Source organism: Myotis davidii, unplaced genomic scaffold (assembly GCF_000327345.1).
Source record: "Myotis davidii unplaced genomic scaffold, ASM32734v1 scaffold225, whole genome shotgun sequence".
Taxonomy (NCBI): Eukaryota; Metazoa; Chordata; class Mammalia; order Chiroptera; family Vespertilionidae; genus Myotis; species Myotis davidii.
Window position 1 is genome coordinate 2004385 of NW_006296222.1, and position 11669 is coordinate 2016053.

General features: G+C 35.1%; 1 pseudogene; it reads left to right on the top strand.

Annotated features, from left to right (window-relative positions):
- LOC107184285 overlaps positions 1 to 10191 on the top strand; it is a 23071-nt pseudogene extending 12880 nt beyond the window's left edge.
- The last annotated feature ends 1478 nt before the right edge of the window (positions 10192 to 11669 follow it).

Sequence of the window (11669 nt, forward strand, 5' to 3'; positions counted from 1 at the left end):
ATATTATTATCAGTGTGGCAGTCTATTACATTGGTAGCTCACAATAAGCTCTGGCTTAGTATTCATACCCTAGTATAATCCAATCATTTTGCTTTGAGGCTGTGCCTGTGGCTCACTTTAATGAACTGCAGTTAAATTGACAAAAAATATGTAAAAATTGCTGGACAAAGGTCAACCAGTTTTCATTGGTAAACTTTACAAATCACGATTTAAGAATGCCACACTAGATAAATATCCTGAAGTTGAGACATATGATTTACATATTAAAACATCAAAACCAGGTATGTTTCTGATTCAAAATAGCATACAAATATAATTGTACTAGCAGATTTTGTTGACTGACTTTATTTAAATTTGTTATGGAAAATAATACTGTTTTAATATGTAATGACTATATGATATAACTTAGCAAAAGAAGATTTTTGTCAAATATTTTTCTGAAAGGCTCTTAAATAGAAAAACAAAAACAAAACATAAAAAAAACAAAACCTTACTGCTCTTCCTTGCTCTAAGATACAAACTGAGCCCACCAAGGAAGATAAACTTTTCAGAATCCTGGGAGCTCCAGGGAATGCAGGGATTTAAAGATATTCTGTGAGCGCTTCTCTACTCATCACTTAGCATAGCACAGGGCCTCCACTTAATTTAGTGGCAAAAGGGAAAAATGCTTTTCATAGGACAAGGTTTCCTAGCCTTGGTTTGGAAGTCACGAAAACACACACACACACACACACACATACATACACCCACACACACATGCAACAATCTGATCTTGGGTCCTCTCTCTCCTCAGCAGCTACTAGGAAGTTAGGTCACTAGATCTTGACCTATGTACATGTTTAGTCTTTGTTTGTTTTTTTTCTCAATACAGGTGCATTTTATCGATGGCACCGCTAGAGCAATACTAGACTAATAGTCATCTTGACTAAGAAAACTAATGAAAACATCACCTGAGAACACTGTGCTGATAAACTGTCTCACACCATCTGGCTGGCAAATGTGCACAGGTCCGCTCAGCATGCCCTGTGCATGTCATCCTGTCTATCTTGCCAACGGAGCGAGGTGACTTACTCATGTATTAGTGTTTTCCCAATTATGAAAACAGCCCCAAGAGGCTACTTTCCCCAAAACCTCTTCTTCATTGCATATGCATAGTCCCTGTAAATGTCAAATTCTCCAAAGAACACAAGTTTGTTTTTCTCCAGGGAAGCCTATCTTCTCATTTCACCTTCAGCAATTAAGGGTTCCTCTCTTTTGCACGAGGCATGAAATTATATATTAGCGAAGTAAATTATTCTCAAGAATGCTAGGGACAGATGCTCATTTCTTATTGCCATCAGCTTAAATATATTAATTTACAGAGCCCATGATATCATTTGCCAAAAAATCTGCATAATAAGAAATGAAGCAACAGATGAAAGACCTTTACAGTACTTCTAATCTGCCCCCATCCCTGAAACTTGGTCTTCTACATGTCTTTGAGCTAGCTTATAATCTAGAAGATGCCAATTTTCCAAAAAAAAAAAAAAATTGCTAAAAAGCAAAAAGGGATATAAAATTTTCACTTCATTACAAGGATTCATGCATTTCCCGGAAAGGATACATAGAAATGTTATCTGTGCTTCAATTTAGAAAATAATTTTAATCTGCAAAAGCATCAAGTAACTGGACATCATAATATCACTTCCATTTGTTTGCAATAATGGCAAAGAAATACGTATGTTAAAAATAGAGCAATTCATGAATTGTATCTCATTTTCAAACCCATGAAGCAAGCAATGTGAGCATTCCTGAAATTAGCCAAATTTAACGCCTTCATCCTGACTTGCAATCCATTTTAAGCTGAGGAGAAGCAGGACTGTAATGAAGCACATCCTTACATATCACTGCTACAAATCAGCGCCGGCCATGTGGAGTACTTCAATTAGAATCGACATAAAATCTCATGTTGCTCTTATTCTGCCCCGAATCTCACATCTCAAAGCTCTTCTCACATATTGAAGTGTGTTTTCGGTGTGTTTTTGTTTGTGTGTTGTTGCTTTTCCTTTTGAGAGCAAGAGAGAGATAAAGGGAGAAAGAAACATCGAATTGTTGTTCCACTGATGTATGCATTCACTGGTTGCTTCTTGCATGTGCCTTGACTGGGGATCTAACCTGCAACCACAACTCATTTTTTTGGTTGATTTTTCTTTGTTAAATGGCATTTAAATATATAAAATAAATATCAAAAATATGTCTTTGTTTTACTATGGTTGCAAATATCAAAAAATTTCTATATGTGACACGGCACCAGAGTTAAGTTAGGGTTTTTCAAAATGCTGACACGCCGAGCTCAAAAGGTTCACCATCACTGCTATAAGAGGATAAAATAGGTCACCATTGTGATGCTTACACTGACTCTTCTCAGAAAAGTAAAAGAGGAGCTCAGGTTGGTAAAGAGATGAAAAGTCTTAACTCTGACCTCTATGGAGTGGGAAACAGAATCAGATGAGGTTGGATGTAGAAGAAATTTAAAAGTTGCTGAAAGTTTTTTTGTTTTATAATCAGCTGGATTTCTCTTGGACCACTGTTATACAAAATTAATTTTTTTTTTATTTTTTACAGAGAGGAAGGGAGAGGGATAGAGAGTTAGAAACATCGATGAGAGAGAAACATCCATCAGCTGCCTCTTGCACACCCCCTACTGGGGATGAGCCCGCAACCAAGGTACATGTCGTTGACTGGAATCGAACCTGGGACCCTTCAGTCCTCAGGCCAGCGCTCTATCCACTGAGCCAGACTGGTCAGGGCCAAAATTAAATTTTTATAGTAACAATTCATCTTGTCACATGTTTTCTAAAGGGGTGCTTTGGGGGTATGTGCTGGAGTGATGGCTCTATTCCTGACTCATAAAGGGGCAACATAGAATTGGTACCAAGGGGATGAGGGAAGGGACAACAGCTAGACAAAGGTAATACCTTCCTCTTCTATAGAAAACAGCACAGATTTAATAGGCAAAAAGATTACTCCAAAAGTGTATACTGTTGTTGTTTTAAGTGAAATAAAATAGTACATTTCACAGCATCTGCCCCAAATGTACGACACATCCAATAGTCTGGTATAGATAGGTTCTTGGTTAGATCTTTGAGGAATATTTTTGGTGGTCTAAGTGTTAAATTCTAGCACCACCCAATTCTGTTTCAATCACATTTTAAAAAACTGATTCCACACTTTCACAGAACAATAGACCTAAAAGGACCCCAAAACATAATTTTCAACACCTCAATAAAAACCCTAAAGGCACAAAAATAGAGGCAAATGTAGAAATCATTGCAGTACATTTACTTTCTATTTCCACTAGCCATACTTCTTTTAGATTATTTTAACCTAGGGATATGATCTGGGGTTTTTATTAAAAACCTATTTCAGTTTCTGAGATATATTCTTTATCCTCACACAGTGAAAGATCTCTAACTTTAGGGGCCTCTAAGAAATCATTGAGCATTTATCAATTACAAAGGACTATTTTAGATACTTTGGTATGTTTATCTCATTGCATCATCATTATTTCTTTAAGGAATTGTGATTTATGACATTTCATAGGTGAAGAAACTAAGGGTCATAAAAATGAGAAAATTATTCTAGTCATACAGTTGATAAGTAAAGTTGTAATTATGTTTTCTCTCCTACTAAATTTTCTAGAATAAAGGCTTTCTGTTTTAGATATGTTAACCTTGATTTTGTAACTGTAATTTATTAAAATTTATATACAATATGAGATCATGGATTATTATATATTATTTCACCCAATTATACTAATTCATTTCTTGGACTTAAATGTATGCAATAACTATTTAGTGAATTAAATTGAATGGGATTTACACTGCAGATAGGGTTTTTAAATAAGGATAAGAATTGTCATACTTTAGATAAAAATACTTCTTAATTTAGAAAATAATTTAATTATATAAATGTAATTGCTCTTGCATAAGCTTAGTAAAATAAGCAATTATTATTTGCTATTCTAAGATAGTATTTTACATAAATTCTGAATTTGCCAACCTCAAAAATTAAGTGCTTATAATTTGCTATTCTAGTGTTTTATAGGAATTATAGATTTGCAAACTTCCAAAATTCAGGTAAGAAGTATTACAAAGTAAACATTTTACTAGTGTTTTCACTGGGAGACATATGTTTGCATTTCATGGCTTTTTAAGATTCAGCTTCCTCAGCCATATTGTTTGAACCATAATTAATGTCAAAGAAACAAACCTCACTGACTCTTCTATCAAAACATATGAACTGAAACAACGCTTCTGTGTGAGTTGAAACGCTGATGAGGATTTTTTTTTAAGTTTGTTACTGATTTCAGAGAGGAAGGGAGAGGGAGAGAGAGAGATAGAAACATCAGTGATGAAAGAATCATTGATCGGATGCTTCCTGCACACCCCACACTTGGGATCCAGCCCATAACCTGGCATGTGCCCTGACAGGGAATCAAACCGTAACCTCCTGGTTCGTAGGTTGACAGTCAACCACTGAGCCATGCTGTCGGGGCAAGAATTTTTTTAACTAAGAAAATGATGGTCATTTACTCATATTTTCCTGAAGGAATTCACTTATTAAATCCACAAAGCCCAAAAAAATCTCTCTTATGCTGACACTTGCTACTTTCTATTGCTTAATTGCAAATCTTAACCTATGAACCAATTAATAAGTATTCTCTCTGTTTCTCCATTTATTTTATTTCTTTCACCTACACAGTCTAATTTGACAAATCCCAAAATACAGAATTGTTTTCCCAGCAATAGAATTGCTTTCCAGAGAACTCATGACCATGGGCAACACTGTGGTAATTGTGTGGATGGAGGGGTGGGTAGAGGTGGAAGAGGGCTTAGAGGGGATAAAAGGTGATGGGAATAAACAAATTAAAATACTTTTTAAAAATTGTTTTCCATGTAGTGGACCTATTATTTGAATTATTATTGCAAAATTTGTATTTTACAATTCTGTTTATATAGGTCTTCATATAAATATAAGATACAATTTTCTAATTTATTTAAAATACCTAGAAAAACCAAAGATATTAGTTTTATGAGATTTTTAGAGGCAATAAATTGGAAAGTTTAGACCAAGTTAAATTTTCTTTTACATAAAAAGTGATTTTCAGCCCTTTCAAAACCATGTGTGCCATAATGAAGCTAATGGTAAGAAAATATGATATTCTTGACAATAGAACTTCCCCTTTTTTATATATCATATTTAGCACTTTCTCTTTGAAACATACCTTATTGTCATTTGCTCAATTCCCAAGGACATTAAAGCACAGGCTTACGAAAGAATATTGTAATTTAAGAGTTTTTGTGCATGAGAAGTAGTGTATAGTTGAAGTAGTGTATAGTTATCAAGAATAAAACTCTTTGGACACCTGAAGGAAAGTATAGCTATTACAGATTTCGCAAAGGCAAATGCCAGTTGAGTTTTGTTCACATACCTGCAACAATTCGGTAGTGTAATTCTGAAGTTAGTCTTGGTGCATGGAAGTCACTTTTATCATGAAAGATAATTATGATTGTATATTTCTCACACCTTCTCTAGATAGGAGGGAGATAAAAATACAATTAAATCAAGATAAAGATTAAATTATGAAAAAATTAAATCTTGCCATCCTGGTTTTTGAGTTCTATAAAATATTTGTATGGGACAAGTTATTTAATTATCATAAGGAATTGATGACTTAGGTTAATAAAAAAACTTAAAAGGAAAAGGCAATGAAAAATAAATGATATGACTTCTGGAAATACAATTTCCAAAATAATATTTTCCTGGATCATTTCAAATCTTGAAATTTATAATATTATTAAAGGCTAACATCATTATTTTTTAGTCATTAGTCCTAAAAGTTAAAAATAACTTTTGGTTCAGTTGGAAATACCAGGGCATAAGGTTATTTCTTGTATCTGAGACCACTATATCAATGTTTCGAATACTGGTTAAAAGTAATACAATTGCTGCCCTGGCCAGAGGCTGAGTAGTTAGAGTGTCAGTTCTCACACCAAAGGGTCAAGGGTTTGATTCCTGGTCAAGGACATGCAACTGGGTTACAGGTTTGATCCCAGCATGTGGGAGGCAACCAATCAATGTATCTCTCTCACATCAATGTTTCTCTCTCTCTTTCAATGGAAAAAATATACTTGGGTAAGGATTATAAATAATAATAATGCATTCACCATAGAGGTGTAGCATGAATCTTATAAAATAATTATCATTAGAAAAACACACTGTACCATGATTTTTCTGAACTAAACTTTTGTTTCCAAATATTAAGCCATATCCTTAATGCATATATAAATGGCCAACAGTAACCTTTGATCTTTTATTAATATAATATATTTCTACTTTTAGTCATGAAAAGTTCAACATGTTTTACTATTGTAAATACCAGTTATGAAGAGTAATAGTTGTTCAATCTTAATTATGTGTTACAGATTACACGAACTCTTTCATCTACCCTTGTAACAAATGTTAAAAATCAAATGTTCAGATTAGCAACCATACAAACAAAAAGTGAGAGTTGATATTTAAATAAATTGATAAATTCTTACTCTGTATTTTTAATCAGTAAACCACACTGACCTTAAATTTAAGGAATTAATAGATGCTAAATGAAAATACTAATTAGGAATGTCAATCACCATCCAATAATTTCTGTTGATGATTTGCTATTATAAGTGTGGAATAAAATCATCTATAATAATAAAAGCTAATAGTAATATACTAATTAGACCCAACATCCTTCTGAACAAAGCCGGGGCTGCAGCCGCAGGATAGAGGAGGCCACCACAGCTGTGAAAGCCTACTCTTGTACGAATTTTGTGCATCAGGTCTCTAGTTTTATATAATTTTGGGAAGATAGATGGTGGCTTGAGAGGAGGAAATAATATTTGGGAAGTGAATGAAAGAAAATATTTAACAATAATTACAAAATAAAATGCAAGCCTGGAAACAAAGATTCAACTGATAATCCAAAAATAACACACAAATATATGTGATTATAGAATGTTGCCTAAAGATCTCATTAAACATATGGAAATTTTAGCATACTTTTTTATGAACAACAGACAGTTAAAAATATAGTTTAAAAAGTAATAATTTAGAAAAATGAGCTGGGCAATACACATTTCATTTTTCTAAATAACTAAAAGTCTGGACTACTTACTCTTGCCAGGATTATGTGAACACTAGGAGTCTCTTAGGTATTCAAACACCAGAACCTGATATTTAAAAAAATTCTTTAAACTTGCATTTTATTAAAAATATAGTATGACTCTTTGTTCTTCCCTAATAACCTTACTAGAGTTCTTTAAAATCCTACTGCTGCTAACTTTATTTCAGAAAGAGGAAAATCCACTAACATGTTGATCAGTTATGTAAAACTAGAGGCCCGGTGCACGAAATCCATACAGGGAGGGGGACGTCCATCAGCCCGGCCTACACCCTCTCCAATCTGGGACCCCTCGAGGGATGTCCACCCCCTCACAATCCGGGACTGCTGGCTCCTAACCGCTTGCCTTCCTGCTTGCTTGATCACCCCTAACCACTCTGACTGCTGGCCTGCTCACCCCTAACTGCCCTCCCCTGCCAGCTTGATTGCCCCTAATTGCCCTCCCCTGCCAGCCTGATCACCCCTAACCACCTCTGCCTCAGCCCCCGCCACCATGGCTTTGTCAGGAAGGATGAGCGGAAGATGTCCGGTCTAATTAGTGTATTACCCTTTTATTAGTATAGATGTTACTCATTCTTTTTTCTTAAGTGGGTTTGTTTGCAGGATAAAATCTTAATGAAAGATAGTATCCTGTTAAATGTCCTTCTCCACAGTGATCATCTGTAATTATAAGCTTGAGAAAGATCTCTATTAGCAAATTTCCCTTAAATTTCAGAGAACAAGTTATCTGGGATAGCTGATTGTGAAGTGCAATGCTTTGATTCACTGTCTCTTCAAAATATAACAGAAAGTTTAAAGCCAGTAGTATTGGCAGCATAAATAAAAGTCTGACTTTCATACTCTATCCAACCAAATCCAATCAATACAATTAATCAAGTCTGTCCAGCCATAAAATACTGTTTTAAATTTTTGTAAATGTATATATTTGTCAAAACATCTTCCATGTTGATAACAACCTCACTGAAACAAAATCAGTTTGAGATAAGTGTTATTTCTTGAAAAGGTGTCTCTCATTTTCTCAGGTAAGTATTGTATAAGCTACTGTAATAGGACCAATTACCTGAGGCATATTAAGAAGCAATGATGCATAAAACCTGTCTCAGTATCAAGTTCAGAGCAGGACAAAAGGTGAATTCATTAATGTGAATGTTAAGACAAATGAAATAGAAAGTCACAGCTGTTAATTATGCAGGAAAAACAAATTAGAGTTTGTTACGTTTTTAAAATTTTTCTTAAACACATTCCTCAAGTATAAATTCTGTCAATATTGTTTCTGAAGTTATACCAAGAATGTGTTATATGTATGTAAAAACAATAAAAATGGAGAACCTAATGCTTGTAATTTGCTATATTTTGGATTATGGATGTCCATCGATGTAATTGATAGTCATTATGAACAAAGAGGAAGGAATGGCTATCTCTCTGCTAAATCATCAAGGAACATTGCTGCAGCTCACAAGAAGAAATAATAGGTACATTTTTGTTCTTTTGGAAACTGGTGCTCACTAAATTAATCTCTATTTTATAAAAGAATCTCTAACTAAAAGGAAACTGAATTTTCCTTTTAGAGAGTTATAATTTTCACATTTAAACATTTGTACTTATGTTACACATGAAACTTATTTTTTCATTTACAGGTGTTAACTTTACTCCAAATAACAAACTTCCATAATTTCCTATTATAGAACATAAATTTAAAAGAAAAATGCACACACATTTTCCATCACTACTTAGGAAACCTTGTTTACTTAGCAGACTGATCACAACTGAATTTCAATCAATTAAATTCATTAAGAGTGAAACAGTTTCACTGTGTTGACAATATATAGAATATCTTCAAGATCTTTGGTCAAAATCTTTAAGACAAAGACACAAAACTTTTAGATATCCTTTTAGCAGTTTTTTAAGCATTCAGAGTTCCTTCCTAAGGAGCTCATCAAAGGAAGATGCTGCCAATAACTATGCCCACAGGCACTACATCATTGTCAAGGAGATCATTGACCTCATCTTGGACCAAATTCAGAAACCGACTGACAGGCGCACAGGTCTTCAGATCTTGTTTTCCCACAGTTTCGGTGGGGTACTGGCTATATATTCACCTCCCTGCTGGTGAAATAATATCTGTCAATTTATGGCAAGAATTCCAAGCTGAAGTTCTTCATTTACCCATCCACCCAGGTTTCCAGAGTTATAGTTGAGTCCTACAACTTCATTATTACCACCCACACCACCATGGAGCACTCAGATTAGCCCTATTGTATCCTCCATCTCTGCTTCCCTCAGGTTTGATGGAGCCCTGAATGTTGATCTGACTGAATTCCAAACCAACCATGTGCCTATCTCTGCATCCACTTCCCTCTGGCCACATATGCCCCTGTCATCTCTGCTGAGAAAGCCTACAATGAACAGCTTTCTGCAGCACAGGTCACCAATGCTTTCAGCCAGCCAGCAAGATGGTGAAATGTGACCCTCGCCATGGTAAATACATGGCTTGCTGCCTGTTGTACCTTGGTGGCATGGTTCCCAAAGATGTCAGTGCTCCCACTGCCACCATCAAAGCCAAGGCCAGTGTCCAGTTTGTAGACTGGTGCCCCACTGGCTTCAAAATTGATATTAATTACCAGCCTCCCACTGTGGTCCCTGTTGGAGACCTGGCCAAAGTACAGTGAGCTGTGTGCATGCTGAGCAACACCACAGCTACTGCTGAGGCCTGGGCTTGCCTGGACCACAAGTTTGACCAAATGTTTGCTAAGTGTGCCTTTGTCCCCTGTTATGTGGGTGAGGGCACGAAGGAAGGAGAGTGTTCTCAGGCCCGTGAGGACATGGCCACCCTTGAGAGGGATTATAAGGAGGTTGGTGTGGATTCCGTTGGAGGAGAAATTATCATTTCTTTCAGTCCTGCAAGCATGTCATATTCACAATGTCAGGTTCAACAGCTGACAGGTGTTAAAGCTTTCTGGTTAGACTGTCTTCACTTTTATCTGTGATCATGTCTGTCATTTTCATGTGTACCTATAAAAATATTTCCTCACATCTCAAAATAAAAGCACTGAGAAATAAATAAATAGTCAGAAAGCTGCCATAATTTGTTTCCTTGTATAATTGCATTTAAGTTTTGTTCAAGGTGTCTATCAAAGGCTGATACAAAAAACAACCATGGAAGACAAACAAAATATGGAAGGTTCTTTTTCCAATACCTATAAAGCTGGAATGTATTATCACATCAAGCCTGACTTTGTCCTATCTATGATATCAGTCCTTTAGTATCCATCTAAGTTTTACCTATATTTAATTTCTTAATTGTAATTTACACTGATTATCTGAATAACTATAGCATTTCATTCATTCCTTGTGTGCCGCCCCCCGCCCCACACACACACACATCTCTTTGACTATATATATACATAGTATACAAAGAATAGCCTAAGATGGATGTGGGATGTCAGAGAATTATAATATAGTTGGCATTTTTATTGTCATTAATCCTATATTTAATTTTATATAATCTTCCACAATGAGATTATAGCATTTAGAAACAGTGATATTTTATCATTTTCTTTTATTCCCCACAACTCTTATCACAAATATTCATTTGATTAAATTCCTTAAATTTAAAAAAAAGGAAAAAATCTGGAAAAATATAAAGCTGATTTCATCTCTACCGAGTTCATGGGAAAAGAAAAACTATTAAAAAAACTAGTGGTATAAGCCAGAAGATAACATGATTTCTAGGCTGAAATCATCCATTGTCAAAATACCAAAAAAATAACCTCATTGAAAGGTGTGTGAAGTATAATCCCTTCTTAAGGGAGTATCAATAATGGACAGCAAAAAGATAGCTGTGATTTTTTTTTAATGTGCTCATTAAAACACTTACTTAGATGAATTCCAGCCAGATGGCATAGTGTAGCTCCCAGGGGTGTTCTCATTCCAAACACAGAGGGTCTACTTTGATCATGGCTTTACACCAGTAGAGAAAATGGTACTAATTCTCCATTAGGCCCTGGACAGTTATGCAACTGGGACCATAGCTGAGCAAATGTGTGCTAAACCAGTTAACTTCCTCCTCTGTATGGTCTCAGGAAAGCAAAGCCAATGTTGATTGAAGCTAATGACCTAAGACAGAATGTAAAATAGTGACTGGACTTGAAAGATTTCATGTTGGTAAATGAGCACTTCTTTCCCTCAGGTAGTCCCTGCAAGACAGGATCAGTTTTGTTTTCAAAAAAATCTTTCGAAATAGGGATTTTCAAAGTTCTACCTGTAGTAATTCTAGTGCATATAAATTCTCACAGCATGAAAGTCTTTACTGATAACAGTGCAGGTTTATTATACTTCAGGGTTTTTTCAGTCACTACAAAATTATTAACTTTTACTTGTGAAGAACGATATTCAGTTATTTCCCTGTTTTCTTCTTCATATGGACTTTTTCTACTTCCTTTAAATTTTTATCAGGGACACTATT